At 37.4% G+C, this 27,407-nt stretch overlaps 1 long non-coding RNA gene across 1 annotated transcript; it reads left to right on the forward strand.

The window, feature by feature from the left end:
• Positions 1-27,037, forward strand: LOC308190498. The gene is made up of 2 exons (XR_013947271.1): positions 1-3,280; positions 7,713-27,037. It is a non-coding gene; the product is annotated as an uncharacterized lncRNA (long non-coding RNA).
• Positions 27,038-27,407: the final 370 nt, after the last annotated feature.

Here is a 27,407-nt window from a genome sequence, read left to right on the forward strand (position 1 = left end):
GGAAGGGAAGGGAAGGGAAGGGAAGGGAAGGGAAGGGAAGGGAAGGGAAGGGAAGCACAGAACTTGTGATTTTCTTCGATGAAAAAAGAGCAGAAAAACAAAAACATGATGTCATGCTTTTCAATAACTTGTTTAGAAAAGCAGAGTTCCTTATGAATTAATTAGAACATTTTCTAGTTCCCAACTTCTTACTTTCTGCTTTTCTGTGGAACAGAATCTTCTCTTAAGTAGTGCAGCATGTCTCTTAAATGAGAGACTGTTTCTTGTACTATCTTCTCTCAAATTAAGAATTGTGCAAGTCCCCCCTACAACAGACATTGTTTACTTGTAACAGGAGCACTAGGCAGATTCTGAAATGTGGCTTCCACAAATGTACACCTAATTGTTAATTTAGGAATTGTAGAGAAAGAGAAAGGTGTCATGTGACAAAACATGGACAGTTTACATGGGATCTGTAAACTGTCAAATTTCTATGAACTCCAGCGTGCGATGTCACACATTGTGAGTGGAACACGAAACGTATTGAAGTTATTTGGGAAAAAGGCCATTGACTAAGATGTTTTATTTCACACACTATGTTAAGAAATTCTACTGGACCAATAAAAATGTTCCTGTGCAAAGTCAATATTGCAATCTTTATCTGACTGTGATCAAGTGAAATCCTAACACGACTGCTGAGGATAAGGAATAGTCTGAGGTTCTTAATGCCTTGTTTACATCTGTCTTCACTAGGGTTATCCAGTTATCCTCGGGGTACTCATCCTTCCGATCTGGAAGTCTGGGATGGGGCGCAGAAGAAATCCTCCACAGTTCAGGTGGAAACAGTTAGAGACCTGCTGCTCCACCTGGGCTATCAATAGTATGCTAGCAAACCCACTTGGTCTCCAAGAAAATATTTTAATCAGTTTCTGATGATAGGGTGTGGAAATGGGTGGGCAAAAAAGGTTTGAGCACGATTTATTTTTTAATTTCTATTTTAATTTAAACCATTCCATATCCCCACCAATTCCCCCCAGACAGCTAAAAATCAATGAGCCAGGGACTCCACAGACCATTGGCAAGTGCCCGTCATTCTTCAGAACTTCAGAACAAGCAGGGTGATTAATCCATTTAAAATTACTGCACAGGAAATATTGGAGGTGGCAGATGCTTTCCTCAATTGTGATTTACATTGAAAAGAAAATTAAAATTCTCACCGTAACAATTAACTGACTGCTCCACTAAATCCAGTGTCATCTCTGGCTTTTTTGTCTTGTGGAGAATGTGACTATAAATGCTTCCAGCTTTCATGACATGAAGAGGTGATGGGCTTGGAGTTTTTTTTTTTCCTTGTTGTTTTATTTCTTTATATTTTTTTCATCATTAATGACACTCATTTGCTTGTTTTGGGTTATGATTTTTGGGGTGTGGAACCTCTAGGGATTACTGCTTTAGAAACTGATTAATCTATAGTCATTAAAACACTTCAGAGGCACTGCAGCAAAACTGTCAGTATCTCTTCATTAGCTCTAAGATAGGGAGCTCTATATAAGTACATCTAAACCTCAGCTGTAACATCCTCCTCAGGGCATATTAACAAGTGCAGCTTTTTACAATATTTCAGGACTAATTTCCTGCTTATTCAGATACTTTTTCATCACAGGGAATTTACACAGCTACAGACATCTGTCTTAATAACACTCAGTATGTTAATATGGGTCTTGAGGACATCAGGTGATTGAAACTATAGCTAGTCATTTCTCCCCATCATTTTGAAATCATCAAAAGTGAATCCTTCATGGCTTTGGAAGACTTACTGAGTTGATTCATTTTTATTCTGTAAATTATATTCATTTTTTTCCCCTTAAAATTACAGGCTGTGTATAAGACCTGTAAGGTGTGCAGTGACAGTTCAAGGAGGAAGACCTATTACATGAAACAATATAACTTCATGATAGTGAACCATGTGATCTAGTGCTTGCAGAGCTTGCCAGATAAGGCAAAATGTAGGTAGGCAGCAAATCTACAGTGAGACAGAAAACAAGGACAGAAACCATTATAAGATTATAAAGGTTATTTATTATGGTATTTTTGAACCTGATGGTTCAACCTCATTGTAAACTTCTAAAGAGGTATCAGCAGTCCACACTGGTCTTTCACCTAGCCATTATCAGTTGGCCATTTCCAAATCATATGGGTCTCAGGACAGGAGCTAAAAGATGAGAGGTTAATGGCTTTATGCACTAATTCAAGAAGTTCACTCTATTTGAAAAAGTGCTAAGACTCTGTGGCAAAAAATGTCAAGTGAAAATTTTGGGCTACTATCACTGATGAAGTGGAAATGTCAAAGAGCAACTCATTAGAGTCAGAGAACAAATAGGTAGGGAAACTCAGAGCTTTGAAAAGAATGAAAGGTAAGAGCAAGTAGATGAACTAGATGTGATTGATAGGAAAAAAAAAAAGTCAGTGAAAGGGTGTAAGGAGGAGTGATGCAGTGAAAAGGAAGACGACCTTGCTCACATCAAAGAGCAAACAGAGACTGTACACCATCAGTCTGCTAATGTTAGTGTAATCAATTAATTTTGATTCTGAAACAGTCTTCAAATAGGTTTTTATACATTTACATTTGCAAATCATAGAAATATTGGCTGGAAGGGCTTTTAATGATAATATTGGCACCCCAACCTCCCATTTGAATCAAGACTAGGTCAGGTCAAATGCTGTTTTGTCTGGTATAGTCCTGGAAGGATCTTTGTGGGCAACCTGTTCCTCTGCTTACTTTACAATGAAGTTCCTCCCATATTTTATAAAGAATATTTTTTTCCTAATGTCAGTTTGAAGATCCCAAGCCATGACTTGTTCTCATAGATTCTTTTTTTTTCATTTGCCACCAAGGAAAATTGCTTGGCTCAGTAAAGCCTGGCTGTGGCTTTTCTGTTTTCACCCACAGTCACCTAAGAAATGCTGTTGTGCTCCTTTCATTGCCTGTTCTTGATTCCATTTCGTATATGCCCACTCTTTGCATTTTAGTTCTTCAAGAATTCCTCCTTAGCTTCCTGCCTTAGCATCTTGTTTTTCTGTAGAACAGAATACTTTGTTCCTGAGTTCAAGTAATTTTTTATTTTCAAACCAGACACCATCCAAGACAACTCTACCCCTTTTCATGGTGTTGCAGGGGATTCTTCATAGGAATTTACTGAAGTCTGTGGTCTAAAGTCCAGAGTCTTAATTCTTCAGCCGAGCCTCTCAATTAAGATTCTTCTCCAACCATCCGATGCAGGGAGTCAAAGCAAATCCTTGGGTATGTGGTGGAAAATGTGGATTTCCTGTTTCATGCTTGAGCAGCAGCAAATAAAAAAAGAAGAGACAAAAGTGGTTTGCTTGCTTTTCTTTCTATCTTTTCCTTCCTTCTTTCTTTCCTTCCTTCCTTCCTTCCTTCCTTCCTTCCTTCCTTCCTTCCTTCCTTCCTTCCTTCCTTCCTTCCTTCCTTCCTTCCTTTCTTTCTTTCTTTTTTTCTTTCTTTCTTTCTTTCTTTCTTTTAATGAGGGGAGCTATTCTTCTTTGCAACTCTGCCAAATTTTATTGAAATATTTCTATGGTTATCATGTATTGTGTTCAATTTTGGGCCTCTCACGACAAGAAAGACATCGAGGCCCTGGAGTGTGTCTAGAGAAGGGCAACAAAGCTGGTGAGGCGTCTGGAGAACAAGTCTTACGAGGAGCAGCTGAGGGAGCTGGGGTTATTTAGTCTGGAGAAGAGGAGGCTCAGGGGAGATCTCATTGCACTCTTCAACTTCCTGAAGGGAGGTTGTGATGAGGAGGGGGTCAGCCTCTTTTCTCAGATAACTAATGATAGGACTCGAGGAAATGGCCACAAGTTGCACCTGGGGAGATTTAGGTTAGATACCAGGACAAACTTTTTCACTCAAAGAGCGGTCAGGCAGTGGAACAGCCTGCCCAGGGAGGTGGTGGAATCACCGTCCCTTGCGGTGTTCAAGAAGCGCCTGGACAAGGTGCTATGAGATATGATTTAGTAGCTTAGTGGGTAGTATTGGTGATAGGAGGATGGTTGGACTAGATGATCTTGTAGGTCCTTTCCAATCTTGTATTTTGATGATTCTATGATTCTATCGATTAACAGAAAACTTGTTATCCATGAAATATAGAGTTCAACTTAATAGAAAATTATATAGATTCTTACTTTCCTGAAAAAGAACTTTATTGTTAAATATCTAAAATTTGCATTATTGAACTAAAACACAGCATATTTCCTTTCATTTGACAGTTAGTTATGAGCTTTTCACCAAAGCTTACGTCTCTGTGAATCATTTAATATCAGGGATGGTTATTATTGTACCTTTCAGTGGTGATCCTAGTATAAGCAGTCTTTTCAGAACCTGTGTCATGCCATACTATGTTCTCCCATATATATTCACATACCGTATGAATAGGTATGGTATAAAAGATTGAGTGATAAGACTATACTTCCTTTATGTGGCAACATAGTGGAACATGGACTGTTATCACTTTTTGCTTTTGTTGCGAGCAGGCCAAGTATCTTCTTGTACCTGAGCCTACTACAGTATCTTCCAGTCTAGACATCTTATTGCAGATGAAGATCTAAAATCTTCTTTAATTTTAACTGAAAAAATTAGTTCAGCAGTTCAGGCAGCAGTTCAAAACCAACAAACCAACAATAACAGCAACAAACACCTTTATCTGCTTGGAAGTTCTAATCAAGAAATCTATGTCAATAAACTTATGCCATGCAAGACTACTGATACAGCCAGACTTCATTTACTGAGGGTGAGCAGTCCATCTTCTGCCTCTACCAGGGCAGAATTTTTGCTTGCCCTTTTTGTTTTCCCATGATTCCTGCATACATATCTGAACAGTAGCTAAGCTCCAATAAGAGGAATAGCTTCTACCTTTCCTAGTCTATAATTTGATGGTTGGAGTAATTTCTTAGAAATGCAAAAATGTCTTAATTCTACTGGGTTGATAAAATGAATATATCTCTATTTTGGGGGGCAAATATACTAACCATTTTGTTATTACACAGAAGGGAGAAAACACCACTGTCCTTTCAATTAAAAGAGTACTGCATATTCAGGTACATACCATGTTCCTCAAGGAAAAGTTTCTAAGTGTGAAAAACACATAGTGTTACTATAGCAAGAGCTGCAGTGAGGAGAGACACAATTCAAAAAAGGTGCTCAGCATGTTGGTCCTGCCAGTCTCAATCATGGCAACTGAAATCTGCAATGTGACATCCAAAATTTGGTGCTTAATTTGGAATAAACTGTTTCACAGCAACCGGGTCCTGTTCTAAGCTGATATAAAGTGAATATATTAATGAATTATTACCTGATGGATAGAAACCACACTAAGGGTATAAGATATCCATAAACATCCTTAAGCATGTTGTTGAATTGTTCTAATATTTGAAATCCAAAAGCTCTTACCTAAGTTTCTACATTTAGACTAATGCTATTTAAGGGCCAAGGGAGTTTCATTGTTTATAATAAACCATACCAACTATTTCAGAGATGTTGCATTGAATGCTGTAAGTGCACATAAGGAACATTAGGTTTTATGCAATATAATAAAATTCCTTATTATTTCATTGAGGGAAATAACCAGAAAAGACTAGTGCATACTGCAAGCCAATCACTTCCCATTTAGATTGTTTTAAAAAATTAAATCTGTCTTTGAATTATATTCTTATGAAACCACTTTAAAATATGAAAATATTATAACACTTCTTAAGTTAGTTTAACACATCTGAGGCATTCCAGAATAAGGGCCTTTATTCTCAACTGCACTAAGGACGCATTCTATTGTTCTGGCATCAATTACAGTTACAAGCATTTCAAAGCCCCTTTGCACTTGTGAAGAGGTATAAAAAAGGTTTAATGTAAATGAGTCATAATCTTTTGGGATGAATCATTTATAAATGGGAATAATTAACAAAAACATATATTTTCCTTCTTCTTGTCAGTCCTTTCATTCTTAACTTAGGGCCAGATCCTTCCATTCATTTTACTTACTTGAATATGTATTTCCATGTGAGTATCCCTTCCAAATTAGGATTTTTATGTAATTATTTTCAAAAGAGATAAGGAGCAATTTCTGTTTTGCTATTTAATTTTATCAGTAATCTGTGAGCAAAATGGTGGCTCTTTTTTCAGGGAGCATTTCTCTTTGAAATCTTAAAGAAAAAAAATAAGCTCCTCTCCAGTTAAAACTATGAGGTTTGCCTAAAGGCTTTCAAGCAATTTGGAAGTCCTCCAGTAAGTCTCAGTAATTCTCAAGGCCTTCCTAGAGCACCACTTGGGTAGGAATATCCCTTATTCTCCCTACTGCCTGCACTGAACTTGATGAAATAATTTTCACTGATTTTAAGGAGAGAAAGATGTTAAGTCTTGTCAAACAGACTTCTGTTTAGGAGCCTACTTTTCCTCAGGTCTCTTTACAGTCAATGTAGGAAGACAGACATTCCCATAAGGTAACATACATTAAATGAATTTATTTTGGGATTGCATTTGTGTCTCCATTGGATACTTGAAAACCTTGAATACAAGGAAACCATCACTTCCTATGTTATCTGATCTTTGTTCTCAACAACATAGCCAAACTTCTGTAATTACTCATTTAAGTATAGCCAAGGGACTAAGTCAGCTGTCCTGAAAGTACATTTTTAATGTAGTAATTACAAAATAGTTAGAGATACGCATTAAGTGGTAGTTACATAAACACTCATATTACTATGGCCAAAGACTGAATAAAATGGAAAAACAGTATGTTAGAGTGAAATATTATTTACATCATACCATTTTTTTTTCAAAGATCATGATAAAGTGATGAATATATAATTGCAAAGGGTATGGTGGCTGTGCATAAAGACTGGAAATCCCTTAATCAAGCAGCCCCTGTCAGAAAGTTTACTACAGTAGGGACAGACATGGCAAGAGGAAAAAATATTCCCTTGGGAGAACTAAGTTTTGACAGGTAAGACCTTGGACAGAATCTTTGTGACATTAGCCACCACAATACTCTTTCTCTCTTCTAAACAACTGCATTAACATGAAGGTCTGGTAGAAAAAGAACAGACCAACAAACAAAAACAAAAGCAAAGCCATATAGATTAGTTAGATTGGGTAGATGGGTCAGAAATATCTTTTCTCTATCAAATGGATTATCAGATACTGTAAATAAATAAATAAATATTAATTTTAAAAAAGGTTATTCAGTTTCCTTAGTCATCATTTTGTTATGCTTCTTTTAGCAGAATACAAGGATGAAAAACATTTTGTTTGTATAATTTTCTGTCTGAGGCAATCTGGTTATAATAGAACTGGCTTTGGTAAATCAAAAAAAGTTAATTGCTGGAAAGTAACTCAGCATGGTGTTCAAGTAAATAAAATGGCCTATCTTTAGCAAGAGAAAAAATAGAATAAATGAAAATTTATGTTGTACCACCTCTGAAGTCAGTATTGGTTGACTCTATATTATAATAAAGAGCATGCACAGACAAGAATTTATCACATCTGTAAATACCACCTTTTCTTGTATTATTTTACATCTTCAGTACAAACCTTTGTAAAGATGTAATTGGGTGGGTTTTTCCTCCAAAGCCAATATACAGAACCTCTGCATACACATCAATTAATTTGTTTCTTTCTATTGCTGAACATAATCAATTAAAAAAATACTTCATTACCACGCACACAGTTCAGCAGAAGGCCACCAAGATGGACAGGGACCGGAGTACTTGCCCTGTGAAGAGAGACTGAGGGACTGGGCTTTTTCATCTTGGAGACAAGTTGGTTTTGGGTGTCCTAACAGTAGTGCCCTGCAGTACCTGTGGGAAGAAGATGGAGCCAGGCTCTTCACAGTGGTGTGTGGTTGGAGGATGAGGGGAAAATAAAAGCTAATAAATTGTTAGAAGAGACTTTATAACTCTCATATGTGTTATAAATCTCTCATGTGTCATAAATCAATGTTAAAAAGATGTTAAAAACTAACTGTAGAATGCTGAACAGTAAAATCATTCATATTCATACAGCATATAGCATATTTTGATGGAAGGTGATGTCACCAACTGAACAAAATGTTATCTACAAACTTTCCACTGTGTAAACTTACAACTTTGTATTTACGTTCATGTCTACTACACCGGAAAAAAAAGATTTAGAAGACGTTTGCTTTCTGGCCTGCCATTATAATTTAGTTTGAAATCTGCTACCTGTACCATATGAAGAATTTTGCAATGCCCAATAGCAATAAGAACATTCACTTGTGTTTACTAACACTGATAAATAAATAAATAAATAAATAATCTAATGGAAACTTGGCTCAGCCAGTTCTCCAAACCACTCAAAGGTGAACAGCTACACATAACAGAAGAATAGTTCTAATTTTTTTTTTTTTTGGAGGGGGGGGTTATTATTATCGTTACTATTTTTATTTCTGTTCAAGTTACAAACCCCATCTACAAAGACTAATCTCATAAACAATGAATTAATTTGGAACTCATACATAAAACAGCTCTAGCAAAAACTGCAATATTTATCTTGTAATGACCAACTAAACACAAATATTTGTAGGCTCAGCTAACTTTATTTGTACTTCTGCATCTAATACTTAGATGTTTTACACATAGATACCTACTAAGCAGAAATTTCTTGTTTATATTATTATTTTTCCATATTGAATCACTTGAAGCATCTTTTTCCACTGTATATTCTCATTTGCCTGAAATAGAAGTCAGAATTTCTACTCTTTTATTGCTGTTTGTTGTTTGGCTAGGCCCATGAAGAAATCTTTCATGTATAATTCTGATGGTCAATTTCACCAAAGCTAAAAACTTCTTCAGAATCATTAAATATTTAAATATGGTTCACAGTTTGCCATATAGGTAGTGAGATTATGAAAAGGTGACCATGAGTTAAAGAGACTAAAATTAGCATATCTATTCCTCACTTTTCACAGCTTCTCCTCTGCATTATTCAATAGTTTGCTAATTCCACAGACAATCTCTTCAAGCAGACTGAAATAGTTGCTATATTTAAAACAGGAAAACAATCTCTCTCTTCTCTAAACTATGAGAATCCTTATTACAAAAACACCAACGGCCCAAACAGAAGGAATTCAATCCTAGTGTCAAAATTCAATTCTAGTGTCAAAATTTTAGAGCTAAAAGAGATTTTAAGCTATACATTGAGTCACGGTTGCAATGGGGAAGATTTATCCTTTTCAGAAACGAAGATTCATTGAATTTGTTATTACTTTGGGTGCTCACAAGGCTGGACTTTAGAACTATGGCAATTATAAACAGAAAATATTTTTTTTTTTCAATGATCTTTAAAAATTTTACAATTTAGCTTTACAAAATAGCTTTACAAACTATTGGGGAAAAAAAAAGACATTCAATAAAAAATGCAAAATTCTTTAATATTTATAATATATTTATGTTGTTTGTAACACATTTATTATATTCACACACATAATGATGCCTTGCAGTTGAAAAGCTCTCTTGTCAGTTTTTTAATGTCTTGCATAAGTAATCTGAAGTTTTATTACTCAAGAATGAAGTGCTATTCCAAAATCACCATCTTTCGAATTTCCACTGAAATTAACGGAGATTTCCCTGTTTTTTTTTGTTTTTTTTTTTTTTTTTTCAGATCAAGCTGACTGTGGTGTTATAAACAGATCGATCATTCACAATATTTGTTGTATGGTCGTGTAACTGTGGTATTTCTTTGGAGTTATTTTGGCTTATAGCAGGAAGTGTCTTTTTTTTTTTTAATAAAAACACTTTTGCTATAAGCATCTTCATAAGGGAGATTAAAGGGTCAATGTATATATTAGTTTCAAAACAAATATTGTAAAGGTTCTAATTCCAGTCCTTGAATTTATATTCTTTTTCACACAGGCAAAATTTAAATTAATGAAAATGAAAGGAAATACTGTGGAAATACTTTAACTACAGTGGAGACAAAAGGCACAAAATGACACAAAGTGCAGTTACTCTAATGCAATGGAAAGTCTTCCTGTTGTCCCCCGTTCTACTGTAAAAGAATTCAGTAAGATATGGAAAATGCTATGCAGACTATTAAAATCTAATAAATCTAATTAATAGAATCATAGAATCACAGAATATCCCGAGTTGGAAGGGACCCACAAGGATCATCAAGTCCAACTCCTGGCACCACACAGGTCTGCCCAAAATTTTAGACCATGTGACTAAGTGCACAGTCCAATCGCTTCTTAAATGCAGACAGGCTTGGTGCAGTGACTGCTTCACTGGGGAGCCTGTTCCAGTGTGCGACCACCCTCTCGGTGAAGAACCTCTTCCTGATGTCCAGCCTAAACTTCCCCTGCCTCAGCTTAACACCATTCCCACGGGTCCTATCATTAGTGATAACGGAGGATAGGTCACCTGCCTCTCCACTCCCCCTCGCAAGGAAGTTGTAGACTGTGATGAGGTCTCCCCTCAGCCTCCTCTTCTCCAGGCTGAACAGGCCCAGTGACCTCAGCCGCTCCTCATGTCTTCTCCTCTAGGCCCTTCACCATCTTCATCGCCCTCCTCTGGACACTCTCCAACAGTTTAATGTCCTTTTTGTACTGTGGTGCCCAGAACTGCACACAGTACTCGAGGTGAGACCGCACCAGTGCAGAGTAGAGCAGGTCAATCACTTCCCTCGACCGACTAGCAATGCCGTGCTTGATGCATCCCAGGATACGGTTGGCCCTCCTGGCTGCCAGGGCACACTGATGGCTCATATTCAACTTGCTGTCAACCACAACCCCCAGATCCCTCTCTGCGGGGCTGCTCTCCAGCGTCTCGTCGCCCAGTCTGTATGTATAGCCAGGGTTGCCCTGTCCCAGGTGCAGGACCCGGCACTTGCTTTTGTTAAACTTCATGTGGTTGGTGATCGCCCAGCTCTCCAACCTGTCCAGATCTCTCTGCAAGGCCTTTCCACCCTCATCTGAGTCCACATGTCCTCCAAGTTTGGTGTCGTCGGCAAATTTGCTCAAAACACCTTCTAGTCCTACATCCAAATCATTTATAGGAACATTGAAGGGGACTGGCCCTAAAATGGAGCCTTTAGGGACCCCACTAGTGACCATCCGCCAGCCAGATGTGGCCCCATTTACCACAACCCTTTGAGCCCTGCCCGTCAGCCAATTGCTCACCCATCGTATGATGTTTCTGTTAAGTTGTATGCTGGACATTTTGTCCAGTTGGATCCTATGGGAAACCGTGTCAAAAGCTTTGGTGAAGTCCAAAATGATCACATCAGCTGGTTTCCCTTGATCGACTAGATGGGTGATCAAAATCCCTATGCATTCAACATCATTACTATATATTAAGGCTATTTCATCTGAAAACCTAATAGAAGCTGACACTACCAGTTACTCAGGATGTTGAAAGTGACTTGATGACATTAGAGGGAATGATAACAGAAGCTTAGATTGTGACATTGTATAATGATTAAACATAGACCTAATTTGGCTGCCAGTTAACTCTGGAATACTATGTTGTGGGCAGCCTAGGGAAAAACAAAACAAAACAAACAAACAGAAACAACAACAAAACAACCAACAACTTGCAGAGTTGTTGACTGAAAAATAGAGGCAGAGGCAAATGTACAGGGTATAAAAATTTAGGTGAATAACAGTAAGGACACAGTTGACCAGTTTGTATTGTCACTTAAAACCTTTGCCTGTGCTGTCTTAACCAACAAATGCTGAAAGAGCAAGCTGCTGAAGTCTGTTGCAGAACTATTATCATCTGTTCATTTTACTTCCCTTGCCAATTATCCTTAATTATTGGAAGCTTTTTTTCAATGTACAATAGCTGCTGTTAGTATACTCATTAAATTGAAGCTCTAGCTCAAGACAGATTTTGATAAGCTACATTATGTTATACACCTGCATTTTCAAGCACTCCATCCTCCATTAACGTCATGTCCATCTTTGCACATTTCCTAAAATACATTTTTGCATTTATCTATTTTTACAGGATAAAGGGACAGAAGTCCAGGTTTCCTTGCTGAAAGCTGACATAATTAGTATAAAAAGACAGAAGTGATCAGAGATTGCTAGCAGCTAGGGATTAAATATGGACAAATATTGCTTCTCGAGGGCTAGTTGATGCAATTCACTTGGGACCTTTGGAAAGGCAGAAGGAGATTTACCATGAATCTTCCTGTTTATAAGGCTCATTGCAACCCACTGTACAGCCAGTCTGTACAACACTGCACAACACTGGGTGCTGTGTAAGAGGGGGAGATCTCAAATCCTATTTGTGTGAGCTGTAAAGAAAATGAAGATGCAGCTATCTCATACAGAGAGTACAATCTTGCCTGACACTTGTGGGGACTTCATAGTGGAAGAGGTAAATATCCCATGCATATATGCATAGCCCCAAATATGGGGTAAATATCCCATGCAATATGCATATGCCCAAAAATGTTAGGGAATGTCTGGCTAATACAAAAACATACAAATACACACACACACAAACACAAATAAACCAAACCAAACCCAAAAACAAACACAAATAAAAAATGATGAGAACTCAGAAGGAAAAAAAAAAAAGTCTTTGTGTACTGCTTGCCCTGGCCTTCCGCCTTCCTTTCATGTCTTCCGGCATCACCTACAGCTTGCATCTCCTCTGATGACAGAACGTTTTACTATAAAATCTAATTAAAATGAAAGCAAATAACTGACAAGATGAGTATGCAACAGTGTTTGAGTGTATAGCTCTTTCTTTTCTCATTCCCCATCAATCTTTCGTTTGTCTTTTTTTTATTGTTATTTCATAATTATGAGATCTGATTTAACTTGTTTAAAACCACCTCTCTGCCTTCAGTGCACAAACAGACACATTATAAAAGCAAACAAAAATATTGAGTTGGCAATTCCAATTTCTTTGAGATGTTGGGACTGTGTTGCTAGTTCCATACTTCCTTGTTCAGCAAAATTCATAAGAGACATAGATTTAAAGTGCTGTCTGATCTTTAAGGTTTATTTTTTAAGGTATTCTTCCTGTACCAGACATGTCTGTCACACTGTCTCACAGCATTATAAAAAAGCAAGAAGTACAAATTTCAAAATGAGACAGGGAAAATAACTGCCTATATAGTTTATTGCTGTTAATTTTTGATCTGTATTGAAAGCTCCATTTGTAAAATTGAGTTAATAGTTTGTTTATTTCATTGCACCTCCATTCTGTGTGATTCTTTGACATGTATATATGTAAACACCTTGAGATTTTTATACATACAAACTCCCTCAAAGTGTTATTTTTATTGGTTTATTTGTTTTCTTTAACAACATGTGAGATATCTGCAAGAAAGCTCTCGTCATACTGTTATTTCTACTGACCACTATCTGTGGTCGATAAAACTCAGGTATCACTCTAGTTTTTCTAGGGAAATCCCCTTTAGGAATCAGGAGGATGAGACATGGGGAAAAGACCACGTTAATAAGTCAAAGGGCTTTAATGAGGACTGTGAGTATCTTCTTTATAACCCTTGAGTCAACAGGTAGAATTGCTAGATCATTATAGTAGAGAGAACTTACAGAAATACCTTATTGACTCTGCCTATCATCACACCCACAATTCCCATCAATGGAGAATGTTCCTGCTGTTTCTGAGTACTCTCTCTACAGCTTTTCTAGGGACAAGGCTTCTATTCCAGATCAAATACAATTCATTTTCTCATGAATAAATATTACATATACATGTTTTGATATAAAATCCATGTTTATGAACCTCCTCACATCTTTGCTGCAAACAACACTGACAGCAGAGTCAGAACAACTCTAATAAAACTGATTCTCACAGTGTTTTCCACCTGATCTGAAACACAAACTGCTAGCAAATGTGAGGTATCTGGGCACACAGTGCTCAAAAGTATGCCAGCTTGGTTTTGCTGAACCATGGGATCTGGAAAAAGTTCAGAGAACCATTTGAACTTTTGGAGCTTCATCCAGAACAAACTAAACTGCCTGGTCATTTAGCTCTGCACAACACTAATCATCACTTGTAGTAAAATCTCTGGAATCAAAAGCTGGATGACAATTTTGTCGATAATATGCGAGGCAGAGTGCAATTCAGTTTGCTCCTTAACAGTTACATTGACTGTGCTGAACTGACAGTAATAACAACTTGTTTTTGTCAGTAAACTAAGCAGATATGATTAGGAAAACACATGGGGTAAATTTTTATAGAGATTCATAGGGTTTTAGCCATGCTTTTGTCAATAAACTCAATAGAAACCGGGCAGCTGAAACCCCAGGTAACTCTTTGACAATTTATACCACAGGGAGAAGATAAGTAAAGTAATAAAATGTTATTTTTCCTTTGAAACTTAGTACTCATGAAAGTTACTAGACTGACAGCCTTGCAAAACAGAAATTCTTTGCTGTATTTATCCACATGACAGGTACAGCATAAGTAGCAGCAATATGGATTTCTTTCTCCTGCTGTACAAATGTGTTGCATATTTTTTCAATGGCACTCATTATCACCATCATGATCTGGGGCACTATTTGTCAAATATATGAGTTCAGGCTTCTTTCGTACTCATTATCAGTACTCATTCCTATACCCAGCTCCCCTGGCAATGAGCAGGGTTTCTTTCTGCTTTTGCACACAGTCATGTGAGTCTGTTATACAACTGTTATGCAAACTATTGATCTGTTATCACATGAATAGCTTCACTGAAGTCACCTGCATACATCAGCTGTTTATTTTCATGGTCCAAATATGTTTACTTCTTATGAGGTGTTAGACATTTCCTGCGCTAAATAACCTAGGATGCAAAGTGCTGAAGAAATTACTTTTATATGTGCTGTTGATAAAGCAAGTTTTTTTTTTTTTTTTCAGGTTATTCCTTTTCCTATCCTTCATCCTGTTGCTCTGTTTCTTTCCCTGTTAAGTAGTCAGATTAGCAAAACAAAACAAAAAAATATTAAAGTTGCTAAACTTGGCTTTAGAAAAAAAAGGGGGGGGGGAGGAATATGTTTGGAACACTGAATTTATGAATCTACGATTCTATGAATTTCCTTTATCTTTGGCATACGATCCATCAAAACCATCTCCTATGTCTGCTTGCCTGTCTGAAAGGACCTTTAATTTACGTTAGTGGAGGTGCTCCTCTAAAGACAAAGGGGAGTTTTCATTTTTCAGTAAGTAAGCTCTAAAGCAAGGAGAAAGTGCACCTGATTAGGAAAATAAATAAATAAATAATGAAAAATGAGTTGCAGTTATCTGAGTTGCAGATTATTCAGGCTCTTGAGACTAGATGATCTGTATGGTTCCTTCCATATTGTATTGGGTTTCTATGGCAAGGGTTTGGTAGCAAGGGAGCTTCAGGGGTGGCCATTGTGAGCAGAGCCCAGCAGCTGTCCCATGTCAGATCAGAGCCAGCTCCAGCCGGCTCCAAGAGGGACCCGCCACTGGCCAGAGAAGAGCCAGTAAGTGAGGCTGGTTGGGCCTCTGGGAGAGCAGACTGAAGAAAGGAAACAAACAAACAAACAAACAAACAAAAAAACAAACCTGCAGCTGGGACAGAGATGAGAGAGAACCAGCTCCGCAGACCCTAAGGTCAGTGAAGAAGGAGGGCAGGAGGTGCTCCAGGCACACAGCAGCAGTTCCCCTGCGGCCTGTGGAGAGGCCCCTGGTGGAGCAGGCTGTCCCCCTGCAGCCCATGGGTCCCACACGGAGCAGATCTCCACGCTGCAGCCCGGGGAGGAGCCCCCGGTGGAGCAGGTGGATGTGGCCTGGAGGAGGCTGCGGCCCATGGAGAGCCCCCGCAGGAGCAGGCCCCGGGCCGGAGCTGCAGCCCGTGGAGAGGAGCCCACGCAGGAGCAGGGGGTCTGGGGGGAGCTGCCGCCCGTGGGGGACCCGTGCTGGAGCAGTTTGCTCCTGGGGGATGGACCCCGTGGTACGGAGCCGTGTGGGAGCAGTTCTTGAAGAGCTGCTGCCTGTGGGCAGCCCCCGCAGGCTCAGTTCGGGAAGGACGGCATCCCGTGGGATGGACCCCACGTGGAGCAGGGGCAGAGAGCGACCTTGAAGGAGCAGCAGAGATGAAGCATTAGGGACTGACTGCAGCCCCCATTCCCCATTCCCCAGAGTTGCTCGGGGGGAAGAGGTAGAAGAGGTTGGGGGTGAAGGTGGGGAAGGTGTTTTTATTTTGCTTGTAGTTTCTCACTGTTCTAGTCTGCTGGAGATAAATTACATTAATCTTCCTACGCTGAGTCTGCTTTGCCCGTGACAATAATTAGTGAGTGATCTCCTTGTCCTTGAGCCCTTTCCATCACATTTTACCCCCTTTTTCTTTGAGGATGGGGAGTGAGAGAACAGTTGTGGTGGAGTTCAGCTCATGAGAGCAGAGTACAGAGGGAGAATCACCTCACTCAACCTGCTAGCTGCACTTCTTCTTATGTAGCCCAATTCATTGAGTGTTCTGAAGTAAATATCAGCAAGTTATTCAACTTGCTGTGAATGTTTCTACAAGTAAATTGTTCCTTATTCAGGAACAGCAACAGAGGAAACTTGAATGTGGGCAATATATTCAACAAGGTCAAAACATTATGGTTTAACCACTTCATCAAGGAGAAGTGTCAAGTCCTTCACATGAGGAGGAACAACCTCATGGATCAACATATACTGGGAGCTACCCAGCTGGAAAGCAGCCTGGGAGAAAATAACCTGGAAATCTAGGGAAGTGCCACAAAGCTTAAGGGACTGAAGCATCTCTCCTATGAGGAGAAGCTGAAAGAGCTAGGACTGTTCAGTCTATGGAAGTGAAGGTTATGAGGGGGATCTTATCAGTGTGTGCAAATACCTGAAGGAGGTTGCATAGAAGATGGAGCCAGGCTCTTTTGAGCAGTGCCTAGTGACAGAACAAGAGGCTTCCTGGAAGTGGTCCTAGGTAAGTGTCCCTGGGTGGCCTTGGTTGAGCAGAGAGAGGTTCAGATGACCTCCAGAGGTCCCTTTCCAACCTCAACCATTCTGTGACTCTGTGATTCTATGACTTCAAAGAAAGCTACTTGGAAGAGGTTGCAATTCATAGGACCAATGCTTGTTATTGATGGGAGCAGAAGGATCCAGAATAAAGAACCAGGGATAAAGAACACTAGCTTATGGAACCTTCATTCAATGACAGTTAAATCGTGTTGTGATTTTTAAGTTATGGGCTATCTTTCAGTGTCTGCAACATAGCTATTATGTCTACAAAGGAAACTTTTTCTACTTTATCTGTTGTTGATGTTGATCTTAAACTATCTCTTGCCATTTGATGGAAAAGATAACCTAACCCATGAGTTTCCTGCAGCTGTGGGGTTATCTACAATTAAACACAGTTGTCAGCTATCTGTATCTGTGTAGATAGCACATGTATTTGCATATGTAGATAATGGCATGATTACTTTGCCATATGGGTTGCTTTACAAGCTTCCCATTTCTCATTAACTTTGTATGTTCCGTTCATCATAGGAATACTTTCCTTAAGTTAAGGGTATAAATCAAGGGCTTCATCCAGCAGTCCTCATGAAGGTAAGATTTGGATCATCTGAATGAAAGATACGTAAAAGTTATTATACAGATCTACAGCTAAGCCACACTTTTAATAGTTGTTTATAAAGTATCTACATTTTATCATGGAGCTGGGGAGAAATACAGGAAATAAAACACCCAGCTACTCTACTTAAAGCATCCTAGAACAGGTGGAACTCTAGAAACATACAGAAGTCTATGTCCAGTCTAAAACTGCAGTTCTTTCAAATCCTGCTAAAGACAGTCCTTTCCTCATAGGAAATATATGTATATATATATATATATATATATATTTGAGATTTACCAGGGTCATATTCTGACACCATTTCCTGAAAGTATCTTCTGTGATTTTTGACACCTACTTATGCAATAAGATAATGCATAGAGACCATATAGGTGGCAGAGACATTTTATGAGAGATTTCATTTCTGTACCACAGGTAAGTGGAGATGGTATAGGACAGTGTTTTTGTAATGTGAAACTATAGAAAATGAGTTATTAATAACCCTAATTCATTCGGGGGTGAAGAGGGAGTCAAGAACTACTCAAAGGCTCCTGGTGTTACTATGCTGCTACTAAACCATATTGCTACCAAAGAACTTATATGGCAGGTTAGTCTCTGAAAGAAATATTTTTCACACAGACCTCCCAACCTAGCCTACAGCATCATCCTTTGGACATCCTGAAAAAATGTTTGGGAATGCAGGACACTGCAAGAATACTGAGTTGCAGTCTCAAAGGTTATTATGTCCATTGAGAAACCATGCTCTGGCACTAACCTCTATGGTCACACCTTTGATTGGGGTTTGTTATTCTGTTTAAATTCAGGTAGTCTCCTTTAATACTACTTCCTTCTCATGACACTACAGGAAAATAGTGCTCTTTGCCCTCTGTGTTCTTGATAATCCTCACCACCTTGGAAACACTTGTTAAGCATATTTTGTTATTTCCTATGCCTGACTAAGTCATCAACAAATCACTAGTTCAGTGAGAAAAAATTATCTTCTTGAGGAACAACACAGATCTCAGAGTGATACGCTCTCAAGTTAAACATCATCTTTATCAAAAATATACATGTTAATAATGTTGTGTACTGCATACAAGCACACAGCTGTCATCAATTTATGTATATGGTTCAACACTGGCTGAGATTAGTAATAAAAGTAAACCAAATATGGAATAAGTGGAACAAGAATGGATTTCATGTAGTTGATCTTGTCCCTGTCTCTGCAAAATGATGACAGAGAAATGAATTTGTCTCATTAAAAAAAATTGGAAAGTAATCCATGTGATTTAGTGTCTGCTGTTTTGCATTCTTTCTCTAGTTTAATTCAACGTATTGACATTCTAAATGATCTAGATTTTTTTAGCAATTTTAAAGATCACTTTCCATTCCATATACACAAAAGTTTATATATATATATACATATATGATATATGTATGTTTAATTTATATATATATGAATTTTAAACTTTTATTTTATTTTCTGTCCATCCCAATCCACCCATGGAAACAGCTAGCATCTGCAAGCAATCAGAACATTCAACAACGAGATTCATTTTCTCCCTCAGTTTTCTGGAGCTTGTATTGATTGATCTACAAGGAATACTACAAAGTCTACCTATCTTCTGCGGCTTTTCCTCAGGGGGATAGTATAAAAAAAAGTGTATGGATCCACAGAATATGGAATAATTGGCGTGCATATGGGCTTGATGAATAGGACAGAATAAATGTTTCCAGTAAATACTATATTCCAAAAATTATTCTTTTTTTTTGTTTGTTTTAATCAGAAAAATGAAAGTAAAAATGAGCTATATATGTGTGATGCTCATACACATTTTGTGAGTTTTTGTATATGTTCAAAATCGGGAACAGAAGTATAAAGCAAAATATTATGAAATGACATGGTCTACTGCGATGGTAATTAAAAAAAATACAAGAACACAAGGATTGTGTGTTGATTGTGACCATGGGTGAAAATCTCCTCTTTGCCTAAGGATGTTATATATACATAGTTTATTTATTTTTATTTATTAATAAGTGTAGATTTCTTTGCTAAATTGAAGGTTTTAGATCAGATAAAAGCATTGTAAATGGGAACTGAGGTCCAAGTGTGACCCTTGGCTTTTTGGATGAATTTTATATATAAACATATTTAATTTATGGCTGAGAAGACAAGTTGTCTGGCTATCAACTGAGAAGGCACAGACAATTGCAATTGGCAAAGAATAATCTCAAACATAATAAAACATAAAACATCTATAGGACAGTAAAAAAAACTGTTGGGGGCCTTTTTATTATTTTATTTTATTTTACTTATTTTTATTTTATTATTTTTGGTGTGTTAAAGTAGATTGTGTAGTCATTTGTCAGGAATACAGAAGAGTGTTTGCAAAACATTTTTATTTTTTAAAATAACTTGGCTGCCAGTGTAAAGAATGGAGAGTGCCTGAAGAACTCAGATTGGTCTACTTTATCCACATCAGGCAGTTGCTCCCTTGAGCATAATCACACTGTTGTGGAAGACGGAAGGATAATGTCTTAATGTACCTGAGATTTCATCCAATCTGAGAATATAGTAAAATGCCTTCCAAATACTTAAGAAACAAGCTATCTGCCTAGAAATAAATTGCAGAGGCAAGTTTTTCAAATAATCGGAGACAGGCTTTTTTTTTTCCCTCATACATTAAGTCAAGATGTATTACTCACATCACAGAGCTTTGAGGTTATATGATATGACAACTTAGCAATCCAAATCAGTACATCTCAATTAAATCACAAAACAGCATTTAGATATTATGTCTCATATTTCCCTCTCCCTGTAACCCAAAGGCAAGCTAAGAATTTATAGGTAAAGAATAAAGATATGTACTGCATATACAGTACTAGTCCTCGTTTCTCAGGGCTCCCTGAACAGCAGACCTTGTGCTATATGGTAATATATCATTTATGCATGTGTTCCATAGGATATGTTGAATATAGACTTGTAGTATGAGCTTAGAATTTGTATGATTTCTTCTGATTTTTATACAAATATTCCTTTTAGGCTATAAGTGGTGAACTTCAGAAGAATTCAACACTTTTTCTAGAACCCTAAACTCAGCAGTGCTTAATGAGGCTATTTCACCAAGAAAATAAAGCTTTAGACTGGTTATTCTATTTGCAATTAGATCAGGGCCAGTTTTGATTCAGTCTTTGCTAAGTATCACATTACAAAATTATGAAGGAATATTAGAGAATGTTCCACAGCACTTCAATTCTTCTTCCTTTAATTATTTCAGTTTTTCTAATCTTTAATTGTATTGTACAATACAACACAACACCTCTAAATAACCCAGCAAATATCCTTAAGTTCATACAAATATATACAATATATTGTTCAAACTATTTTCTTTTACTTATGCGTATGAATATTTAACTTCATTCTACAACTTGTATCCTTACTAGTGCTTGTAAAAAATAAATGTAACACATTCAACACTGTTGATCAGAACATGTTTTTGTTTGTTTGTTTGTTTGCATTCTACAAGGAGTATCATGAATAAAGAGATATGTAGAATATGTAGACATTTTGTAAGTCTTGCAGAATCACCTAACATGTGGCGGTCCCACACTGGCAAGTGTGAGCATGGTCCAGACTCACACTAACAGAGCAGCAGAAATGACCACATTCCCCTGGGGTTGGTGTTGGGGCCCATCCTCTTTTATATCTTTACTGATGATTTGGATGAAGGAATTGACTGCACCCTCAGTAAGTTTGCAGATAACACAAAACTGGGGGGAAATGTCAATCTGCCAGAGGGTAGGAAGGCCCTGCAAAGGGACCTGAAGAGGATGGGTCGATGGGCAGAGGCCAATGGGATGAGGTTCAACATGGCTAAGTGCCGGGTTCTGCGCTTTGGCTACAACAACACCATGCAGCGCTACAAGCTTGGGGCAGAGTGACTGGAAAGCTGGGCAGAGGAAAAGGATCTGGGGGTGTTGGTCGATGATCACCTGAACATGAGCCAGCAGTGTGCCCAGCTGGCCAAGAAGGCCAATGGCATCCTGGCTTGTATCAGGAACAGTGTACGCAGCAGGACCAGGGAGGTGATCGTCCCCCTGTACTCTGGTGAGGCTGCACCTTGAGTACTGTGTTCAGTTTTGGGCCCCTCAGTACAAGAAGGACATCGAGGTCCTGGAATGTGTCCAGAGAAGGACTACGAAGCTGGTGAAGGGCCTGGAACACAAGTTCTATGAGGAGCGGCTGAGGGCACTGCGGTTGTTTAGTCTGGAGAAGAGGAGGCTCAGGGGAGACCTCATTGCTCTCTACAGCAACCTGAAAGAAAGTTGTGGGGAGCCGGGGGTTGGCCTCTTCTCACAGGTAACTAGACTAAGGACTAGAGGAAATGGCCTCAAGTTGCGCCAGAGGAGGTTTAGATTGGAAATTAGGAGACATTTCTTCTCAGAAAGTGTAGTCAGGCATTGGAACGAGTTGCCCAGGGAGGTGGTGGAGTCACCGTCCCTGGGGGTGTTTAAGGAAAGACTGGACCTAGTGCTTAGGGACATGGTTTAGTGGGTGATATTGGTGGTAAGGGCTATGGTTGGATGTGATGATCTTGCAAGTCTTTTCCAACTTTAAGGATTCTATGATTCTATGAAATATGTATTGTGACATGGTGACTAAAAGAACGATTCTAGGAACCTCTGTATTCAAGTCCTTGCAAAGTAGCAGAATTTTCCTTCTCCAAATAAACAATTAATTATGTATGTTCTTATTTGCACAAAAATTCCTCAGGGCTTGTGGTGTCCTGAAAATAAGCTACCTGAGTTCACCTACCTGTGTCCTGCCACTCCTTGGCCCTTCGTGCCCTCCCTCCATCCAGGATGCTCTTGAAAAAGGTAGGTATGTGCAAAAAAATGACGCTAGGAAAAAATTCAGCAGAAATGAGCTTGCTATTCCTTATTAGCATTCCTTAGGGATGGAAGGGGAAAAGACACTGACTGCTGCTGCTAGGGTCATCTTAAGCAGTGGTTTTGTGGACTACGTTCCTCCTTCAAAAGCAGCAAATTTGGCAGTTAACCTGACTTGTATTTTCTCAGCCAAAGTATGTAGCTGAATTGTAGCTGTATTTTTCTTCCATAGGCAACTAGCTCACCTACAATTAGAGCCAGGCTTTTGTACATGTGTGCAGATGAACTATGAATTCTATTTATATTCGAGGTGCATCTGAACATTTGAGTCCAGGTGCTTTATTCAAAGGTCTTCTCCCTGTACAGGTATGTATGAAATGAAGGCATAGAATTTCCTCACAGGTAGGAGGGTATGAAGTCAGGAAGCTTGCATTTCCCATTGCTATTAATGTAGCAGAGAAGAAACTTTAACAGTAAATTTACCTGTTTTATCAGCCTAAAACAAACAAACAAACAAACCCTAAGCCCTACAACTTATTTGCAAAACTGGGAAAGTGAAGATTGATTCTACCACACACAAGATCATAAGGGTAAAAGATATTTGTGGCAAAATGGAGAGGAAAAACATAAGTCAACAGTTGACCTCTTCAAATGACATCAGGAGAAATGGAAAATACTTATGAGGTAAATGGGGCATTGATTAAGACAGTTTCTATTTTGTATGGAAAACTGGAGCCTCAAAGAAAAAACAAAACAAAACAAACAAAAAAAACAATCAAAGGAAAGCATTTGAGATTATTGCAACTCCCTCCTTGTGTTCAGAAGATACAAAAGGTATTATTTAGTATAATAATTATATTATTATAATACAACAACAACAACAATAATAATAATAATATTATAATAATTATTTAGGAAAATATTTATATAGAAAGTATAATTATACTTTCTCATTTTTTTTCTGAAAACTTGGAAAGAAGAGTTCTGCATGACTGGAAATAGAAAAAAAAAAGAAAAATCTGAACAATATTACATATATCATTTTCATAAAACCTGAAAAATGTAGAAATTAAATAATGACTCATAAAATTCTACTGAAACTAACACTGAAACTTAAAAAAAAAATCTTCTTATTCACTCAAATGTCAGTCAATGTTGGAAAACATATTCTTTTATACTGGGAATAATAGATTCTTTTCCCTGAATAAATGATATATGTTATGATTGTTGTTTAACATTAAATAATGTAATATAGATGAGACTGTAACTCAGTTTCTTTGGACTCCTACAAATTATTTCCAGGATGCAGAATTAAGTAGTAAAGAATACTTAAAATAAACATTTTTAAAGGTAAAAATATGTATTTAATTGCATATCCTATACATCCAAACAAACCACTATTTATCTTATCAAAACAGTATGTGAGGTTATCTTTCCTAAGCCAATTTAAATATATATATATATATAAAAGTGAAATAGAAGATCATTTTGCACTGTGTAAAGCTATCAAAGACATTAAAGAATAGAACAGTATTTAGTTGAGTTTAAGGTACAGTAATGGTCAAGTTGGTTTTCAAAAGATGATACTGAAAAATTAGTATCAAAAGACTATTTTGATGCCATGGATGTTTCAACAGATGGTGGTTTGCATTTCAGCTCTTTCTAGAAGATTTTTTTGAAAGAATGTGATGAAATGTCATATGTTTTTGACATTTGGTTTTTGTTAGAGAACTATTTCTCACCTGATGCTGTTTGTCTTTTCAGATGTTTTTAGTGATTTGATGTCAATACTGACTGCAGTTTATATTTTATTTCTTTCACGAATTTGAATTATTTTCCTTTCTATTCATATATTCCAAGTCAAGTTGTGTTCCAATCCTTTCTTCTCAATTGCAGTTGTTATCACAAGCTTTGATTGCCATTCCACAATTAAAGCTGTATGAAATGAGAAGAATATAAGTGTAAGCATGGTGTTACTTTTAACCTAAAACTTCCTAGAACCAATCATCATGGTGTGTAACAGAAGAAGCAGTTCATTTCATGACTAGTAGGATACTAATTTGTAAGAAACTTGGTAATCACTTGGCTAGATATGGTGGATTGGTCCCACCCAGCAGCCAAGCACCCATATAGTTTCTTCCCAGCGGGACAGGAAGAGAACAGAGAAGGAGAAAACAGGAAGAACAGGAGAAAGAAAATTCATAGGTCAAAATAAAGACAGGGAGATCACTCATCAGTTACTGTAACAGACAAAGCAGACTCAGTTTGGGGAATTTCAATTAACTTATTGACAATTAACATAAACATTTAGGTATTGATTCCGGTACAGAAAGATAAACATTTAAACGTTTGGCAAAATATCTTCTCTTCCTCTTTCCCAGACTCAACTTCATTTCACACACCCCTCTGCCCCTGCTGTTATTGCTGAAGGTTATACTCAGTAACCTCAATAAGAGGTAACTTCACTCAGTGTACCTCACTTATTTATTGTGAAGACAGGGACAGCATTTTTTAGTAAACCACCAAAAAATATTTTTCTTCATTTATAATGTTTATTTCACCATTTAAAAGAAAATAGTAGTCAGATAAGCAAGCTATTTTCCTTCCTGGCTCATAAATATGATTTCTTATACATGCTTATTGCTACTGACTGATGAGATGGGAAATATTCTCTATTAAGCCCGCTGGGGGCAAAGATGGAGATGATAGTTACGTAGCAGTGAAATATGACGTGATTCATGAAAAAGGCAGAACTCAAAGACCTTATTCTCAGGGTGAGAGGACAAGGGTGAACAAAGAAAGCAAGGAGTGACTTGGAAATATGGATACTGAAATCGCATGGTCATTTTGAACGTGGATTGATTGCTCTGGGGCAGCTGTTCATATAACCGTGAACAGAGGACGTGAGCAAAAAAAAAAAAAAAAAAGAACAAAGTGGAAGGAAGATAAGCCATTTGCTTGTATTTTCCTTTGGCATCCAATAGACTTTTATCATTACAAGGGGATAACCATTCGGTACTCCAGTTCTAGCAAATGCTGATCACCTCATTGTAAATTAACAGACAAGCTGTCAGAACTTAATCTCACACACATGGATTCTACATAGGAACACCCGTAGAATTGTATTAATTAATTAAAACCAGAACAAAGTCTTAAATCTGTTCTGTCTTACAAAATAAAAGAAAGAAAAACCAACAAAAAAAAATAAAAAACAAAAAACCCACTACCAGATTGAGACATGCTATTGTCTAGAACAACTTTAGTTTTCCAGAAACAAAATAACAGAAAAAAATATATATTATTGGTAGTAGCCCTTGCTTTGAAAATATATGACAAACACCTATGCATCAGCTCCAAACTACTGTATTTGATACTTTGCTTTCCTGCTGAGAAGTGGGAAAATTTGATTACTAAGCTTTTAAGAATTATTGCACCAATTCACTTTTCTGTGAAGAAACTTACAATGATGGTTCTTAGAGCATATAGTCAGTATAATTAAATATGAATGTATTTTATTCCATGGAATGTCTGAAATATATAAAAAAGTAAAAGCCTACAGAAGTTTCTCAGCTAATCAAGAGATCAAGAAAGTATTGTTCACACAGAGCTGAGGACATGGCAAAGAAGAATGCCTATTCATGTTTATTGATGTATAGTTTTATTTACTTTATAGAAGATGGTCTCTTTCCATCTATCTTCTTAATCTGACTTTAGCTAGTTTCAAAGGAAAAGTTTTAAATTATAGATTGTAACGGTATTTTGGCATGATATAGCACTGTGAATGAATTCACTTTATGGAACTATTATGAAGTTAACCTACATACCACACTGACTCTGTGAATATTAATATTCTGATTAAAAAATGTTGACCCGATTCTGTCTTTGTAGCTCACATTCTACCAGTTTTATACTAATGTAAATCAACTTAAGCAAACAGATTTCAACTAGCATAAGACTGGGATAAGTATTTAGAACTGGCTCTGATACATATGCAAAGGGTGACTTTTCTAATGTAGCTTGCTCTGGAAAATATTGCCAGAGCAAAATTCATATAACATAATGTCAAATTTTTGATTATATATATGTTTACAATACCTTTCTCTGTGTATGTATATATATGCACACACTTTCACTCATTGCCTTGTGAATTGATATGAAATATTTGCACTGATACATTGCATTGACTGAATGATTGAAACAATTTTATCACTATTGTATAAGCATTTGTAAATGGCAGATGACTATCACGGGAGGAAGAAATGTATTTTCATGTAGTTTTTGAAAAGAGAATGGAATTGGTTGTTCTTCAAAGAATATTGTTTTAATGAACCCTTTAGGTGTTCATAAATCATTGACACATTGTAGTCACACTACAAACAGCAAGTTGTCTGTACAGTTACAGCTTCTATACTGAGCCTCATTGTGAGCCCTCTCAGAGAGGATAAAAAGCTCTAGGTGATTCCACAACAGGGCTGCATATTACCCTTCTGTTCCTGAGGCTTCAGCTACAGCTACCTACAATATTTATCTGCCCTTGGGGCAGATAACGTCAAAGTTCTTCTAGCAATAACCCATGGCTGCCTTTTCTGCCCAACATGCCCATTACAATGTCACTTTAAGGGCAGAATGGATAGGTGGAAATAGTGGTTCTCACATTTAAACACAAAACTAATCTTAAGGCCATTTAATATATACAACATAAATTAGATTGTTCTTTCAAATGGGAGTCCGCAGACTATTTTTTCATTCCTCTTACAAGATAGGCACATAATTTTAAGACTAAAGAAAGACTTGAAAAAAGGACTTGGTAAGTGATGAACATAAATTCAGTATTTGGCAGAACTTTATTTACTCCCTTCACTATAATATTAGAAAGCTTATCACAACAAGAAGAATGCAACAGGATACTTTATTCTTCACTAAACCAAAAATTTTCATGGGTCTAATTGCTGAAGGG

Source organism: Anser brachyrhynchus, assembly GCF_964034855.1.
Source record: "Anser brachyrhynchus genome assembly, chromosome: 2".
NCBI classification, from domain to species: domain Eukaryota; kingdom Metazoa; phylum Chordata; class Aves; order Anseriformes; family Anatidae; genus Anser; species Anser brachyrhynchus.